At 40.1% G+C, this 19006-nt stretch overlaps 1 protein-coding gene across 1 annotated transcript in view; it reads left to right on the top strand.

Moving 5' to 3' along the window:
- The first annotated feature begins 446 nt into the window (after window positions 1–446).
- SMAD1 (SMAD family member 1) overlaps window positions 447–19006 on the top strand; it is a 73324-nt gene continuing 54764 nt past the window's right edge. Inside the window, exon 1 of the mRNA XM_011221023.3 lies at window positions 447–769. The gene's annotated coding sequence lies outside the window, so the exon portion shown is untranslated. The remainder of the gene's footprint in view (window positions 770–19006) is intronic.

Genomic DNA, 19006 nt, shown 5'->3' with positions numbered 1-19006 from the left:
CTCTGCCCGCTCCCCGTTTCTCTTTCCCTTTCCGCAGCGGGGCCGAGGCCCGTGCGCGCTGCCCGCGGGCCCATTGTCCCGCGCCGGCCCGACCGACCCCTCCTGGAGTCGGAGGGCAGCGGCCGGCGCTGCCCTCTCCGCGGTCTGCGCCTCGCGGAGCGGGTCTGGCATGAGGGGGGCACCCGGTGCCCTGCGCCCCTCCGCATCCCAGGCGGGGTCCTTTCCCTGCCCCAAGGAGCCTCTTGGGGGTCGAGGTCAAGGAAAGTTCGTACCGAAATTCCCTCTAATTTAATCAAAGGCTTGGCGGTGGCGCGTAATTTTTTTCCCCCCTCTTCCGCCTACACCCCGTGCGTCTCCCAAGTGTCGTCTCATTCCTTTCCCTTTACCGGATTCGATTGCCTCACTGCATGTGTATTTGTGAGTTCGCTGTTGAACAACTGTGCCTTTACTCCGCTGTCTTTGTTAGTGTTTCTCGGGGTGGTTGCCGCAGGACGGCGGGGGGAGTGGGTGTGAGACAGACGTGGGCTTGTTTTTCTAGTTGCTTAATAGACATGTAGGCTTGTAGGGAGAACGTTTCCTTGAGGTACTTTAGGAAGCGAGGAGGAACAAACGCCGGCCGGATCTTAACAGCTACAGTAGCTGCGGCTTTTGTTTATTTTGGGGCGCATACGATTTTTTCAATCTACTGTGCAGGATAGCCAGTAGGACGCTTCCCTTCTGGAAATCGAGGCGCGTCTCAGCACCATCTCCTTGAGGAAGCATCGTGTTCGTGAGTGCTGTGGGCAGCTGGCCTTTTCCTTTCCCCTCCTCTTCCCTTCTTTCCATTGTAGCTGAAGTTTCGGACTATGTGGAATGACACAGAAGTTGCATGATTTCAGTATGTCATCCTGTTGCTGAAACTCTTGGCACCTTAATCACAGAACGCCTTCATTTCAGAACATTTCTTGCTCTAATTGCTGTGGTGGTTAACATGCCTACTTTCAGTAACACAATGAGAAAACTGTTCTCTGCCCATGTTGACTTTTCATCTTGTTTATAATTACCACTTTACGTTTTATGGGAGGTAGCTGAGCCGTATTGGAACCACTATTTCAAAAAAAAAAAAAAAATCGAGGCAGGACCCATGTTCAGGGCCCCAGCATTTTCAAGGAGTATAAATATTTTGCATCATTGTTATTCTGATGTAGGTGCCAGGCCTATGTAGGCTGAACTGATTAAGGTGTTTGTCCTCCTCTCTCCCCCCCCTTTCCCATTTACAGTTATTTGATATTTCTCTGCAGGTGGTGTACATTTGTGTGAAACTGCAATTCTTAGGAAACTGTAACCAGGGTCATGAGAGATGATTTTCTAGAGCTGGGTGATACCAGGGCCTCTGGAGGATCCAGGCAGGATTGGGTTTCTTCTGAGGGTAGGGATTTGTCCTTGATTTAGTTTGACCCCTCCAACCATAGGTATGTAACCAAATACATTTTTCCCTTTTGCAGTATCCATTGGTTTTATACCCTTGAAGAGCTGATGACTTTTGCATTTTAAGAGAAATGACCATTTTTTAGGCAATTAAGAATGTTAACTTCTTACATCTCTTGGAATTTAAGTTAATTTTTTCCTGAGTTCATTAAAGCATTAAGTAAGTCCCATTTTCCCACATACATTTATTAGTTAAAAACTGAATTTCAGTTTGTGATTCTGATTTATAATAATTCTGGGTTAAAGATAAAATTAACTGATTTGGTTAGGTAGGAAAAAGAAGAAACTGGGGTGTAATTAGACGACTATATTTAAGCTGTAGTTGCCTACATAATCAAGGCCAAGTTGTGTGTGTATAAAAGATCTCATTTGTGTAGTCTTACAAGGCTAATGGAGGCATCATTGAGGCTTTATAAATAATGTAAGTTGTGTATAATGTAGAGTCTCCAGAGACAGCAGAGAAAGCATCATTACCAGCCTTTTCAACCTGCTTGAGATCTTAAATTGATTTACAGCACTGAACTGGTGCAAAATGATACATCAGGATGACATGGGGTCAGCCTGTAAAAGTCTATGATGTCAGCCTATTAGTTCAGTCATCATAATTAAACCATATTACAGGGGCAGCTAAGCAGGAGTCTGGCGTTATACTTCAGATATGGATGGTACATGGATTTTGTTTATAGTGGAAAGGCTGAGCTGCCCAGGAACGCTAGTGTTTCTGGAAGAGGGAAAGGCTTACAGAACTCTGAATTTCTGAAGAAATTTAAGATAAACGAAAAGATGTTCAATCTGCATTGTCTAAGTAGCTTTCCATTTGGTAGTGGAGAGACATTTGCATTGAGGGTTCTGATAAGGACCTTTGCGGCTCCAATCCTGTGTATTGAATCAGGCTTCATGTGAGCTTGAATTTAACGTGGCCTTAGGGACATTCTAAAATATCAGAGGTCCACATTCTTATCTCTGATCCTTTCATTAGCACTGAGTTGCACTGTATTGATGGATCAGCTGGCATGTTATTTCTTTAACTAGTCACGGTTACCAGGTCTCTACTGAAAGCAGATATCTGAATTGAATGTATGCACAATTTAGAAAAAGAAGACTCATTTTTTGCTGAAATTTCTGGCAATCTTTATTCAGTTTATGGGTCGGGAGTTGCTATCTGGGGAGGTGCTATTCAATAAGGTAGCTGTAGCTACATATGGATATTTAAATGTAAGTAAAATTGAAGTTCATCTCAGTAGCACTAGCCACATGTGGCTAGGGGCTACCATATTGGACAATGTATATAGAACATTTCCATTATTACAGAAGGGTCTGCTGGACACTGCTGCTCTAGGACCTTTACTTCTGCTTTTCCTTTCTACTCCTCTTTCAGCAGCTTCTCTGCTTACTATTTCTCAGGAGTTTGTGGGGTCAGGAAAAGAAAGGGATGTATCATTAATTTTTCCACCTACTAGTTGCTCTTGAGAAAATAAAAAACAGTTTGGAAGTGATAATTGAAGTACTGGATAAAATGAGATTGATTTTTCTCTGGATCATATTTATCGTAGACCCTAATTTGAGTTAGCATGTAGTTAATATTTTCAGAGTTTTTACTGTATGCTTAATTTTAATACTCATACCTTATTTAAGCCCCAAAACTTACCTAAGTACTGTTGTTATCACATTTTACAGGCAAAGAAACTTGAGTTCAGCGTGATTCAGTGTCTTGCCTCAGGGTACATAACTAGTGAGTGATTATGATTTATAATCTTAGCTGGGGTATGAACAGGCAGTCTGACTCTAGAGCCTCACTTTTAACTATATATATATATGTTTTTAAATTTATATGTATATGTTTTCTGTCTAGAATATTCAAATAATCATTGTTCTGGGTTTTACTATTCCAGTATGGACATGACTTGACTTTTATTTTTTAGGCTTTTAGATAGATTTGCCCTCTGTTGTGCTTTTCTGGGCTGTCTTCTCCTGCTGTCTTCTTTTGAGTGCTTAAGAAGAAACATAATGTTTACATTATACATATTTAAGCAGAACATAATTGGAAGAATAAATCTGACAAAAAAGTAAGGCATTTCAATGCTGAATTATTTTCATCTCTGCTTTTCTGGATAATTCCTGCCACTTTCCGAACCTTATGTTTTTTTCGTAATATCACAGGCTGATGGTAGTGAAGAGAAAATTCTAGTAGTTCACTTTATCTCCTCAAAATTAATCTTCTCTTAGCTGTTAGATACTGTACTTGGAGATGAAAATACTTCATGGCGAATCCTGGAAATTTTTTTCCACATTTAATGTCTACTTGTGTGTAGTCTTGCAGTTTTTCTTAACCTCCCCCACCCCCCTTTTTTTTGGTCAGCCTGTTTAAGAATCTGATGAAACCATGGATCCAGTATCTGCTCATTCCCATCCTCCAATCCAAAGATCCTCCAATCCAAAAATGTTTATATGCCCTGGTGAGCTTGTATACACAAGTACCCAAATTGCATGACATTTCAGGTGAAGGACATCCATGGGACAACCTTGCCAAGTGCATTCATAAACATTAAGATGTGTAATTTCCTTTGTAGAGAACAGAGATAATTAGTGTTAAAAGCGGCTTTGAGGATTTTCTAATTCCATCGGTTCCTATCAAGCTGAGCAGTCTGCGGCCCAGAGAAGATAGCCAACTTGCCGAGAGTCACCCACCTAAGTGACTGGAAGAGGGAAAGCCAGAACCAGGATCACTCTTACTGTTGTTCAGTTCTCATTTGTTTATCGTTTCCTGCTGCGCTCATTGTGTTCCTAAGGCTTTGGTCTGAGCATATCCAGTGTAATTTGGGGAGGGGAGGAAAGAATAATTTTTGGCATGGTATCGACTTTTTTGTACCTAGTATTGAGCTGAATAGGAATCAGGTCTGACAACCTCAGAGAGATGTTTTTTACAGATTAAAATTGATTTTTTTCATTTTAGAGATGGAAAAGAAAAGCCCTGTGTCTCTTTTAATCAATGGGACCTGCTAGAAAACGGGAGATCCAAGATTGTACCAAGATCAAATTAAATCAGGCAGTTCTGCTATATGAATTTTCTCTCTTGACTCTCAAAAGCAAATCACATTCTTAACCAAAAGCTAAAGTTTGGAGTATTTAAGGAAGGAGCTAGGGAGTATTAGGGAGAGAATTGGAAAGGTCTGAGGAGGAGAAAGATCATTTACCTACAAAGGGGTAGAGGAATTTGATATTAAGTCATAAAATGAGGCTGATGAAATGTTCTCTGTAATGGTACTTCTGTATGTGGTTTTGCTGTTTGTTCTTTCTTTCTCTCCTCCCTTTCTCTCCCAGACTAGCAGTTTATTATAAAGGATTGAGCTCAAGGACAGCAGAAGGAAGAAGTGCACAAGGGAAGGGACAGAGGAAGGGCTGCCGGACTTGCATGTCCTCTCCAGGCCTGCCGCTCTCCTAACACTTCGATGTGTTGAACAACTTGGAAGCTCTGGTTTTACTTTTTGTACCAACATTAGCAGGGGATGCTCTGATAACAAATAGGGGCATCACCCTTTTCCTCCAAATTGAAATCTCTTGGCTCTTTATATTCCTTTTCTGCTATTACCTGGTAGTGAAGATAGTGGTGATCTGTCATCTGATTGCAGCAAAAGTACCTGAAGAATTTTTAACACTTACTCCTGAGTAACTTCCTTAAAAAAAAAAAAAAAAAAAAGCAAAGCTAAGTAGCATGAATGTAATTACTTAAAATCTAAATTAAAATCTTCATTTTGGTATGCACTATTACGATGGAGTCAATTTTAGAGATACACAACAAGTCCTATTGGGTAAAAAAGTAACATTTGATCGCCATTGCTAGCTGATTTGCAGAAATGACCAGGCTCTGTAGCACATTGATTTATGTAAGAGAGGCTGTTTTTCAGACAGAAAAAGCCAAGACTTTCATAAATAGTTCAACTCCAGTGATCACATCAGAATTTTAGGAAAGTACTGGGAACTGCAGTATTTGAGCAGTTTTACATCTTTATAGTTTTTGTTATAAGCTCAAATCAGAACTCAAATCTTAAGACTCCCTCTTGAAAATAAAGCATCCAGCTTTTGAAGTTTTAAGGGAATCCTTACTGGGCCGTTTCTCCCAAATCTCTGCTCGGTTCTAGTATTCAGATAAGGAGGCTTGTTCCCTTGTTAAGAACCCAGATTTATGGTGTGGTGGATTGGTTTCTTAACTAATTTTCTTGAGATAATAATCTTGAACTTAAAGAAAGAACACATAATACACTGCAGTTAATTATGCATCTATATGCTGTTAAGCTTGAATATAAATAGTCACCATGTCATATTTGCAAAGAGGAAGATAGAGGGGTCTAGCTATTGATTCAGAAATATATTTATATACATAATTTTTAAATGCTTTATTTGTAGTTTCTCCCTAATTTTAGGGTAGCCGTACTATAGATATTTTTTCCTATAATCTCAGATAGTTAGGGTATATTTACTCAAACTGTTCATTCATTTTCCTTTCCTTGTCTATCTTTTGTGGTTTCTTTGCGGTGTGCTTATGCAAAGTGGAAGTATTTCAGATCTTTAAGGTTTTTTTCTTTCAGTTTCAAACACCACAAGAAAAAAAAGGGGAACTAATTGTCTTTCAAGTATTATAATTAGGCATTAAATTAAGTCATTTAGTTAGCTAAATACATGATTTTTTGTTTGTTTAGATTGAGAGAAAACATGTCTTTTTAATGGAAGAGGGATATTACATATACCATTAATTTGAAATTTTGATGCAGTATTATAGTAACTATATTATGCTCATTTATTCTCTTGAATATTTATTAGTTCTGAGTGGCTCAATAATTAGAAGATACACAAAAATGGAAAATTAAATACAACATTGCAAGAGTTATTACAAGATAATATAGGAGGAAGTTGCACAGACAACTCACATGAGGACCACTGTGGTATGGAAGGACATGTGGATTTGCATAGATAGAAGGGAGAAACATTGTAGGCAGAGTAGTGGTATGGAGGACCGGGGAGGTTAAGCCTGAGTGTTGAGATCTCCACAGCAGCACTGTCCCAGCAGAACTTTCTGCAGTGATAGAGATGTTTGCTATCTGCACTGTCCAATGTAATAGCCACTAGCCCTAGTGGCACTTAAAATGGGGCCAGTGCAACTGAAGGGAGTTGCATTTTTTAATCTTAATTACGTTATGTTTAAACATAACTGTGTATCCTGTGGCTGTCCTGTTGGACAGCACACATCTAGAGGCTGGTGAGCAGCCCTGCCTCACCGCAGCGGGTGTTCCTGATGGGCTCAGTATGGTAAGCCGGAAGACACACAGAAAGGCTAAGCTGGGGTGAGAATTTGCGTACTTGACAGTGCCAGAATAAGGAAGCATGGGGAAGTCGCTGAGGGTGAACATGCAGTGTAGATTGGAGAAGGTAGGGCCTGGATGCCAGGAGATTAGTAGGAAAGCTATTTGAGCTATCTATGTGATATGAGATGGGTTTTATGAGCAAAAAAACGGTGGTTGTTTGGCTATAGAGTAATGGGAGAGAGGTATCAGAGAATATTCTTGTTTCCAACCTAAGTGGCTGGAAAATTAATAAAGTCTTTTCTCAAGACTAGGGATGAACTGGTTGTGGAAGGAGTCAAGAATGAATTGACATGTCGAATTAAGGTGGAGTATCTAAGTAGAAGTATCTTACAGGCAAGTTGGAGATACATAACCAAAGCTTAGGGAAGGGCTCAGAGCTTCACAAATAGATTCTCAGGAGTCAGCTCCTAGAAATGATGGTTGAACTTCCAGGAGTGGGTAGGTGTTCCCAGAGGACCATGGAAAGGAAAGAGCTGGCGGGCTGAGTCTTCCATTGAAGTCCACAATTGGGAATTAGTAGAAGAAAGAGGTATATTTAAAGTGGGTGGCAGAAGAAATTGGAAGAAAGATTCGTGGTCAGAGGAGCAGTGACACCAGAAAGCCTGGGGAAGAGGGATTCTAAAGTAGGTTCAGAGTGGGATAATGTTGTATGGTTCATGGTGAAGGAGAAAAGGGCGGGCTAATCGAGTGAGTGCAGGTGTGAAGAGACACAGAGCGTATTAAGAAATGAGCAATAGATTCTCAGATGCCCTCGAGTGGCTTATATTTCAAAATAGTTGTGATCTCTTTGATTCCGAGGTTTGAAGGAAAGAAGTTAATGGACAGAGAGCAATAAAAGGTGATGGAGTTAGTGATCTGGAGCGCAGGTGACTGGATATTAACCATTGTAAAGGGGGAGAATTGTCCGAGAAAGCAGCAGAATGGGGTCCAAGTTAGAAAAAAGGAGATGGCAGAGCTTGTGGCAGCTTGCGCTGACTTTCCCAGGAGTGTGGGAGACGAGGCCCTTCCTGGGATGGTGAGATGGGCGACTCGGCAAACGGTATTGGAAGTTTAACAATAATGGAGAAGTTTTGAAAGAAGCATTACAGGTAGTGTGCCAGGGGATCTATGGAAAATTCAAAATGTAAACAGCAAGGGCAAAGCCTGGTGGGAAGTTTGACGTGGCTGTGGACTAGGTAATTGTTACTTTCTGGGATAGCTTGATGGCCTGATAGTAAGATTGGAGAGAAATGTTGGTAAACATGATTCTGGCCTAGGCAAAGCAAGTCACTTAAGAGACGAGGCTCTAGAGAATCAGATTGCCTGGGTTGAAGTCTAAGCCCCACCACTTACTTTTTATAACTTTGGGGGAAGCTACCATTCACTTTCGTAACCAGCTTTTCTTTGTTTGAAAAATAGAGATAATAGTATTAGCCTCAGGATTGATAGTAAGATGAAATGAGTTATACTTACATATTTCATCTAATTAAGATGCTGCTAATTATTTCATTGCACTATTTCATGTACTACTCAAGGGAAAAACCCCGTCAATTAGGTATGACTTACCATTGATTGTAAAGTTCTTGGTTTCAGAGGTGTTAAAATGGGGGAGAGGGAAGGTGCAATTTATGTTCAGTATAGGATTTGGTGCATAGTAAGCATTCAGAAAACGTTAGCTGTTTATAAAAATCAATGTGATTTTAGAGTCTAGAATGTTAATGAGAGCGGTATTGAATCCAATCTAGATAAGGGGTCACAGGTTATAAGGAGTCTAATGGACTTAAATGAATTGAGAAGAGTTAAGCAATGGGAATCCTGGTAATGAAATTGTGAAATATCAAGTTTGGGAATTTGTAGATGGAGCATTTCCCTGACAATTGTAGATAAAGGTTTTTGAGAAAAATATAGTAATTGAACTAAGAGAAGAATGCCCTTTAATGATTTAAAGAAGTTACTTAAATTGCCCAGAGCTTTTAAAGATAAGTATTCAAATTTATCTGTGGCTTTTTTATAGCATTCGTTCGTGTTATGTTTTGTTTTGGTTTTTTTCCAGTGGAGTAATGCACACTCAGTGTAGGAAGATTCTGGCATGGATTCTTGTCATAGTGGCAGAAGGAGAGGGGGAGATTGATTTGTGCCGTTTCATCAAGAGATAGGAGGGGGTCATTAATAGCCAGCTATAGAGCCCTTTTAAATGTGGAAGGGAGAAACCATAAAGGAAAATTGTATAGATTTGACAGCATTTATGCGGCCAAATACACACTTACAAATAACTAAACATGAACTTACAAATAACAACCTTTTAGGTAACATATTTGCAGCAAGTTACTGTTCTGTTTAAGAAACTTCTGAAGTCAATAGGAAAACAGCATCCCTAAAAAACAAGATTGGTAAAGGATGTGAACGATTAAAAAATACATGAAATGCTAGCTTCTAATAAAAAATGTTCTCCTGTGTCCTGGTCAGATTCCTCACTGGAATAGGGATGATGTTGTTTACTTTATTGTGTTGTTCTTTATGTACCAGGAAGTATCGGCCTGGGAAAACTGGGTTTTTTTCATTAAAGCCAGAATTTCCCAGCTGCCTAAGCAAAGCTGGGGTTACTGGGAGGTACATGGTATATATAAGCCAGAGTTACAAGAGACAGGCCTTCTCCATCTTATTTCCTTGATTATACCTGCTCCTCTCCTTGACATGATTTTGGGGTCAGAGTCTTGGAAGAATGTGGGGTATTCCTAGCCCATTAGGGGTTCTTAGTTATATGCAGTGTCTCAATCAGCTGATGTGATTGTTGAACCTGAGAGACACCAGTGCTTCACAGAGTCCATCGAAGTGGGCCTCTTACTCTCCTACCTGAGTTGCAGCATTAGATTCTGTTTATAGTGTCATTTTCTTATTCATAGAAGACACGGTGGTGGTCTTGGAATATGGTTTTGATTGTTGAAATGGGTTAGTTTATGAGGCATCAAAGTAAGAAAAGTCCTCTTGTGTAGTAGAGAGAAAATAATTTTAAAAGTTAGGCATCAGCATTTAATTTCCCATATTTTCTCTCAAGGCTAACAGTGATCATGGGTGTGAAAAAAGGCTTTTCATATGCTGCCCGTGGGTGAGGTCCATACCTGACGGAAACACACTCAGTCTTACCTCAGTATTAAGGGAGCTCTTAACCGAGCTGCTAGACAGAGTAGAATTATTTGTCAGCATTTTCTGCCTCACCGTCTCCTTTCTTTTAGATTTTTTAAAAAAGTAATCTCTACACCCAGTGCGGGGCTTGAACTCATGATCCCAAGGTCAAGTGTCACATGCTCTACTGACTGAGCCAGCCAGGTTCCCCTTAGGTGATCTGTGAATATTTCAAAGTTGGGGGGTGGGGAGACTTTTATCTCACTTATAGACTTCCCACTTGGGTTAGTACCCATCCCCTCCTGAGTGAGTGACTGTGAGTAGGAACCCTGAACTGATATGCCTTGGTCAGTCTCAGACTCTTTAAAAGCTGAGTGGGAGACGGAGGATGACCACCTGGAAAAATGGGTCTTAATTTTATTGGAGACTGTAACTTTTCATGAGAGGGAATAATAAGGCAGCGCACGGTGCATTAACGTTTAGCCCCTCCTGGAGCCCAGGATGGCAGATTGTATATGGCTTGCCATCTCATCTGTTACAGCTTCCTGTTTTGCTTTTTGCCCATTGCTGGCTTTGCAGTCTGGCATGATTAATAACACCCTCTTTATTTTCCTTGTGTTCGTGTTTGTGAGTTCAAGATTTCCATTGAGTTTGTTCAAGCTTGAGGGAATGTTTGATTGGTTTTAAATGTTTTCCTGTTAACTGTGAACAAAATTAACTTGATTAACATTCAAATGGTTGGCACACTGTATTTGTTTGCATTTAAACACTGAAGAGTTTTGTCTTGTCAAATTGTGCAGGCTGAGATGCTGATTTGTATTTCGGGAAGGGCTCCTTTAAGAAGGTGCACCCTCACTGTGGGGTTCTGCCTTTTGTTAAGCCCATATTAATCAATTCAGTAAGCGACTTGCACACTCCTGCTGTGTGTCTGCTATATTCAGGGAGGGATAGAGTAATGTACACATCAGTTTCTGCCTCCAAGAAGCAATCTTATCAGTAAGAGGAGACCACAATAAGAAAAGTTAAATAAGCCATCATTACTAATGTTAGGTATTCTTAGTTTGAAGGTATTTCTCTTATAATTGGGATAGCCTTTAAAATCAAGGGATTGAGAAGGAAAGCTGATGCAGTTGGTAGAGCTTTTGTTTCCTGCCCTTCAGTCTTTTGAGTATCTATACTTCATAAGGTATGTCCTATACAGTTGATAGGGTGGGAATCAGTGGTCATCAGTGTTAGACTTGCTCTAAAAATCTTGTAACTTTGATGAACAGTACAAAACAATCTTGTCTAGTCTAGCTTTTGTTTTAATAGCCTTTATTATGGTTGTCTTATTACCCCTTTAGACTGAGTTCTTTGGGGGTAATGGGCAGTGTCTTTATGATCGCAGAATTGTTCTCCCCTGGTCTGCCCATTAAAATCACTTGAACCACCACCACAGAACTCCGTGGACCTGCTGCTAGGGGATTCTACTCAAGGGTTATGGTGGGGAGCTTTTATAAAATTATTACAGGCAAGTTTAATGTCCACCAGCATTAAGAACTTTTGGCCTGACACACAGTAGGTACTCAATGAGTGAATTTTTTCATTTTGATTGAAGTTCGTTGTGGGTATGAACTATGTCTTTTATACTCAGCAGCACTTGGCCCTGTACGCTACCCATTGTGGGTGGTCAAGCCATACCAATTAATTCTGATGATTGATTGTTTCGTTCTTCCCTTTTTAAAAACATTTATTTATTTATATTAGAGAGAGAGAGAGAGCGCACACAAGTAGGGGCAGGGCAGAGGGAGAGAGAATCTCAAGCAGACTCCCTGCTGAGCAGGGGACCCCGCTGAGCACAGGACCCACTGAGCGCAGCTTTATCCCAGGACCCTGAGACAACAATCCAAGCTGAAATCAAGAGTTGGACGCTCCACGGGCACCTTGGGTGGCTCAGTCGTTAAGCGTCTGCCTTCGGCTCAGGGCGTGATCCCAGTGTTCTGGGATCGAGCCCCACGTCAGGCTCTCCCACTCCCCTTGCTTGTGTTCCCTTTCTCGCCGGCTGTCTCTCTCTGTAGAATGAATAAATAAAATCTTTAAAAAAAAAATAGAGTTGGACGCTCCACCAACTGAGCAGGACGTTCCTGCTTTTTTTTTGTTGGAGGAGAAAAAGAGAGGAAGAAAGGATGTGTATGTTTGACCTCTTTCTCTTGTCGGTTCTTGAAGAGATCAGCAATTCCTTATGTCCTAGTATCTAGAAGTGGAGCTAAATAGAGGTGTTGAGGCCTGAGACACTTACAAGGAGAAAAGGAGAGGCAGAGTGTAGAGGAGTAGAGCAGTGGTTCATCTGTCAATGTCTGGAGAAATTTGGGGTTGTGACATATTGGGGAGGCAGGGCAAGAGTGATTCTACCAGCATCCAGTAGGTAAAGGGCAGGGATGCTTCTTGACATCCCATAATGCTAAGACTGAGAAACCCTGCCATAGAGCATGAAGGAGGGGGTGAGGAGGCGGATAAGGGTTGAAGTGGTAGCGCCCCCAGCCGATGTTTCCGCCATACCGGTACACGGTTTACTTTATCTTCACCTCTGCTGCTCATTCCCTCACCCACATCCTCCAGAGTTCAGAGTACTAGTCTTTGCCATTATGTATAGATAGCATTGTGACTGTCAGCTGTGTGTTAGCCATTAAAATGAATATTTTACTATTTTACCTATAAATTTTCTCCATCTCTACATTTGCCTGAGTGGAAAAGTATTACCTTTAAGAAAAAAAGCCAGTAATTTTGTTTCGGTTTGTTTAGTTTATGTTTTCAGTGAAGAACCCTGAGAGTAATCAGTGGGAATGTAAAGAAGATGCATTCTTAAAAGGAGTTTAATTTTAATGTACCACAGACTTATAAGAAAAGAATGTTAAGAGTTGGACACATATATGCCTCTCCTTGGTGTGAAGCCATGGTGCAATTTTCTTACGTCTTGTTGAGTTGTAGCTTATGACTTCTTATCCTTATTTTGGGCTCTTTAGATTAAAATGAACTTAATTTTGTCGTTGCTGCCCTGATAAAAATTCTTGGTTTTTTCCATGTTCTAGGAAAGTGGGACGTTATCAAGAAGGAAAGAACAATGAAAAAAATAAGTTGGGAAGGGAAAGATTGGAGGGATTAAAATAAAACTATAAGCAAATCCCTGCTTACCCGTCCTTCTGCTTTATACATGAGACCCAGGAGGAAGTTTTTTAGGAGGGGCAGGGTGGTGGACTGGTTGCCTTGGCAAGCTCCTTAACCGTTCTTTACCTCCGTTTCATCATCTCTAAAGTAGTCCTTACAGGATTCTTGTAAGGAGTACGAGAGTTAATAGGTATAAAGTATCAGAACAGTGCCTGGTGCTTCATTATGAGTGGTGGTGGTGGTGAGATGAGGATGGTTTTTGATTCTTTTTGAATACTTGAGCTCTGTTGAAAATGATGGAGACCATGGATGCGCTCCTAAGATGTCACCCAGTGAACCACGTGCATGGCAACTCCCTCCCTTTGAAGTTGGTAGTGATGGTGACAAGAGTTTGTTGAGGCTGAAATTGGTGTGTTTCAGATGTTCTATTAAGGCCGTTTCTTGCCTACAGTCAGAATTTTAAGAGGTGGAGAGATTTCTATGATAAAATATGTTTGCTTCTGTAAGTTTTTGTAATATACTAAAACCATTCTAGTTAACTGACAGCATCATCCACTTAGAGATTTTCCACAGCAGTATTTGAATCTTGAACAGGCATTTCTTTAGAATTTGCTGTGCTCTCAGGGAATATATTAGTATAAACAATGTTAGTATATAATATTAGTGTAAACAAACTGATAAGGAATTAAAATCTTTCTTTGGTAGGGGCTCCTGGGTGGCACAGCGGTTAAGCGTCTGCCTTCGGCTCAGGGCGTGATCCCGGCGTTATGGGATCGAGCCCCACGTCAGGCTCCTCCGCTGTGAGCCTGCTTCTTCCTCTCCCACTCCCCCTGCTTGTGTTCCCTCTCTCGCTGGCTGTCTCTATCTCTGTCAAACAAATAAAAAAAAAAAATCTTTAAAATCTTTCTTTGGTAAAGCATAATGCATCCCAAAAACAGTAATTTTTTTTAATTCATTGCAGTAAAATTGACATACAATATTATATTAGCTTCAGGTGTACAGCATAGTGATTTGACATTTGTATACATTGTGAAATGTTCACCTGAATAAGTCTAGTTACCATCTGTCACCTTACGAAGAATACAATATTATTGACTGTATCTGTCATGCTGTATATTACATCCTCATGATTTATTTCTTTTATAAGTGGAAGTTTGTACTTCTTAATGCCTTTCACCTATTTTGCCCCATTCCCCCAACCTTCCTCCCTTTTGGCAACTACCGGTCTATTCTCTGTGCCTGTGAGTCTGGGTTTTGTTTTGTTTGTTTTGTTTTTTAGATTGTACACATAAGTGACATCTTGCGGTATTTGTCTTTCTCCATCTGGCTTATTTCACTTGGGATAATACCCTGAAGGTCTATCTGTGTTGTCACAAATGGCGAGATTTCATTCTTTTCTTATGGCTGAGTATTTCTGTGTGTGCGTGTGTGTGTGCACGCGCGCGTGCGCATCCCAGATCTTTATCCATTCATCCACAGTTGGACACAGGTTGCTTCCGTATCTTGGCTATTATAAATAATGCTGCAGTATATGTAGGGGTGCATATATCTTTTTGAATTAGTGTTTCCGTTTTCTTCAGGTAGATACCCAGTAATAGAATTGCTGGATCATATGGTATTTTTATTTTTAATTTTTTTGAGGAACCTCCATACTCTTTTCTATAGTGGCTATACCAAGGGTTCCTTTTTCTTCCTATCCTCAACAACGCTTGTTGTTTCTTGTCTTTTTGACAATTTTTTGATAAAAGCCATTCTAACTGGATAGTTTACTGTGCTTTTGATTTGCATTTCCCTGATGCTTAGTGATGTTGAACATCTTTTCATATTCCCGTTAACCATCTATTTGTCTTCTTTGGAAAAATGTCTACAATGGTTAATTTTTATCAAGGCTGCTTTGGATTATCCATTTTATTGTTCCTACTGATGTGACTACTTGACAATCAGTTGAACTCAATTTGTATTTTTATTGCATGGTAGGTAACAAAGCCCAGGATGCATTCGAGATGTAATCGTGGCAAAGAAAACAACATAGATTGTTGGCCATTCGCCCTGTTTGTATGTTCCTCCTTAGATAAACATTGTGTGACTCTTATCACAGTCCTCTTTATAAGATGGTTCTCCCATCCCTCACTGACACACTTCCTAACTGTAAGCTTGGTGGTGGTGGGAACTGTACCATACTCATTTTCTTTCTACTGCACTTTTATGTTGGTGTTAAGCGCTTAAAGAATTTCTTCAATTAAGTAGTGAATTAGTGAAGACTAAAGTTCTCCTAGTAGTTGAATGGGAGAAGAATTTGGGTTCTGAAACCTTCTGAGAGCTTCACTAGGTGTTTTCATTCTGACTGGTAAGTAAGTCACTGTGGAAAAGTTCATGAATAGGACCAGACTGAACATGTGACTGAAGCAGGAAAGTGTGGACTTACAGTACAGCTCTCATCTAATTCTGTACATTATGCTTGTTTATATCCAAAGCATTTTTCCTCTAACCTACTGGGAGATGTTGCATTTGCTCCTTTTAGCTCTTAGCTGGAGGAAGCTGGTCCTATTCTGGAAGAGGGCTGCTACTGTTTTGTTGTTTTTTTTTTCTCCGACGCGGCCAAGCAAACCTTTTTAAGTCCAGTTTAGTTTTTGGCAGATCGAAGACAGGCTGTCATTGATCGTCATGTGGAGGAGAGTGAAACCTGACTAATGTCAGTGTTTGTTTCAGTGATTGTGTAAACTTGGATTTTTAGAAATTATTTCATTCTTCCAAGTAACAGATTTATATACTGGAAAAGTGACAGGACCAAATTGCTTTTGAAGATATTTGAATAATAGAAAACTTTTTTGGGGTAAGAAATGAATGCATTGAAAAGTTTGAAGGATATTTGAATTGTTAATGGAAAGGGGACTAAGGGATTAGAATGGGAAGAAAAATTGTTTTTTGTTGTAATATGCATTTTGTAAAATTGAATTTTTTGATCATGTGGCTGAATTGCTTAATAAAAAAGTATCTTCCCACCCATATCCTATTCACCCAGAATTAAGTCATATATTCCAACTCTGAGTACAGGAATAAATTTCTCTTAAAAATCCCAGTGCAATGATAACTTCCACTCTGTGCAGAAATACTTTCAATTATTTTTTCCTTTATAAAAAGATAAATCTTGCCACCTCTTGGTCATAATACTGTCTTATAGAGCAATGTAGAATAAATGTTACCCTCTTCAGTTTTTATTTATTTTTGTTACCGGGGCTTTAAAATTGAAAACAGTAATTGGTTATAAGTAAAAATGTTCTGCACACCCCTCCTTCCAGCGCACTCCTAGAGGGAACCACTTACTTGGTTTTGTGCATTTCCTTCCAGGCCTTTAAAAATATACCTATGTTATTATACCTGTACAGTTTTTGTTTCTATTTGTGTTATTGAAATTGAAATGGAACCTACTGTATCTATTGTCCTGCAACTTTTTTCTAACTTATGGTATGGTTTTCTTTCCCTTTTAGACATGAAAGTCTGTCTTTTTTCTTTTTTTCCTTTTTTGACAGTTACATCATTGTCGGATGTACCATAATTTATTTAATCATTCCATTATTGTTAGACATCTGGGTTATTTAGAACATGAATATGTTTGTGTGTGTCCATCTGAGGATGTCACTTCCCTTGCAGCTGTCACAAGGTGTGGCTGTTCCTTCTCATAACCTTCCTATCATGGTACCTGCAAGGGGGGCCCTCTTCGTTGCCACCACCACGCCATTCTTCCATCCTCCGTAGAAACACCCAGCTTTGAATATCATGTCAGATTACACCTCTCACTTTCCTTCCTTGTTAGTGCTTTACTGCCCGGGTCCCCATCATTCACCCTCATTCCTGAGAGATTTGAGCTTCCAGTCGTTACTCCCTCCCTACTGCTCCTGTGATAATTCTTGGACTTCTTCTCCAGTGACCTTTGACCCCATCTCAGAGACTCCGCCTCATAGTTCCATCATATGGGATTTTGTGTGTCTAAAAATTAAACTGATTTCCCCAACTTTATGGTTAATTATTTTCTTTATTTACTTCAGCAATAAAGTGTATTTGTTTGTGGCCATACCTTCAGAATATATCCAGGATCTGACTGTTCTGCCACACTGATCCAAACCTTTGACCTTCTTAAACCACAATTGCCATAGCTTTCCGAATTGGTCTCCCTTGTTCTTGCTGCTACCACCAGCACAACCGTCACCACTCCTGCTACTTCCTCCTTCACTCTTTCAGGGGACCAACCCCTGGTCATCCTGTCAAGCTCTGCTCACATCTCCCCCATGGTCCCCAGCTCAGTTCAGAGTGCAGGCTGGGAAGTCCGTGGGTCGGGTCCCATTACCTGGCCCACCTCCACTCTCACGCCTGCCCCTTGCCTCGTTCCCCCTGCTGCAATGTCCTGCCCCACTTGTCCACGTGGCTCAGCCCATCACCTTTCTAGGCCTCTCTACAAATATCACGCTCTTTGTAAAGCTTTCCCTGACCACTGGCATGTAGGTCTCATGAAGGCACAGACTTTTGAAAATATGCTTTTTGTCTCTTTTGTTCAGTGCTGTGTCCCCAGTGCTTTTCCCTCCTTCCCCCCTCCCTCTCTCTCACTCTTTCTAATAAAGTTAGAACTTCACAGGACGGACAAAACTAGGACAGAAACTTCTTTTTTTTTGTATGTACAGAGTATTCAAATTACGTTCCTTATTTGTGAAACTGTTGTGTTAATAAAATATATTACATTTTTCGGCGTGTTGTAATTTTCAGATCAGTTTTGCATGTTCATATTTGAGCCTCATAACAACCCAGCAGGACAGGCGGTAGAATCAAAACTTTGTGGAAAAGCACACTGAAGCTGAGAGGTGTTTTGTTCAGAGTACATTTTCTAAGTGGAAGCTTTCACTCCAAGCGAAGGGCTCTTGTTTTCTCATTTAAAAACATTTTACGATGACAGAAAAATTGTAGGGGTTTTATTTGAAAGTGCGGGACATGTGCCCTGATTTCTTATTTTGGACTGAGTCTGCCTTTTGTTTCTATTTTCAAAGTACATAGAATAAATAGTTAACTTTAAAATTCCCGACAGTGACAGATCGACAAGTTTTATTTCTCTCACCTGTGCAGGAAGTGGCCTCCACCCAGTGTTACTGAATTAGGAGGGAAGTGATTTTTTCAAGTGATAAAAAGAAATAAAATTCCATGCTCTTCCCAGAGGAGGAGTTCAACAATTGGGAGAATGGCGTGAGACCATATGTTGGTTTGTAAAAGGATATAACTTGTAAAGATGTTTCCTTTGATGCCTGTGATGAATATGGATGTGTTTCCCTTCTACAGGGTCCTGATTAAATTATTCAATTAAGAGCTGAGCAGAAGGATCTAAATATAGGGAGAGGGTTCAGGCTGTCCTGCCTTGTGTATGTCAGCTCACCCCTACAGATGTGTGTTTGTTGTCATAAACAGCACCTGCGAGATCAGTGGAGAAGGAGAAATATGTTCCAAAAAATGAAATACAGCAGGATTTTTTTTAAATATAAGGCAGTTTTTTTTCCGCTCTAGCCTACTCCATTTTCATTTGTGAATTTGGCATTTGAATTACTTTTTTTTAAAAAAAAAAAAGCCTGATTAATGGACTGTAGCACCTGTTGTGTGTAGTTATCTGTTTAAAATGTAGATCTGCCACTTACTAGAATATGGTCTTGAGAAAGTTACTTGACCTCCGATTCTCAGGTATATCAGTAAAATTGAGGTAATGATATATAAGTTGAAGGATTGCTGTAAGAATCAATAAGATAATTTGTAAAAGCAACCAGTATAATGCTTACATAAGGTAATAATGCAATTAGAATAATTTTGTTCATTTGTTAGTGATGAATCATTCATAACTGACCACTTGTGGGAATTTACCACATTTAACATTCTTTGCAATCTGTGAAATTGCTATTCTA

This window comes from Ailuropoda melanoleuca, chromosome 5 (genome assembly GCF_002007445.2).
Source record: "Ailuropoda melanoleuca isolate Jingjing chromosome 5, ASM200744v2, whole genome shotgun sequence".
Taxonomy (NCBI): Eukaryota; Metazoa; Chordata; class Mammalia; order Carnivora; family Ursidae; genus Ailuropoda; species Ailuropoda melanoleuca.
Note: the sequence above shows the minus strand (reverse complement) of the source record. Positions and strands in the feature narration are given on the sequence as shown.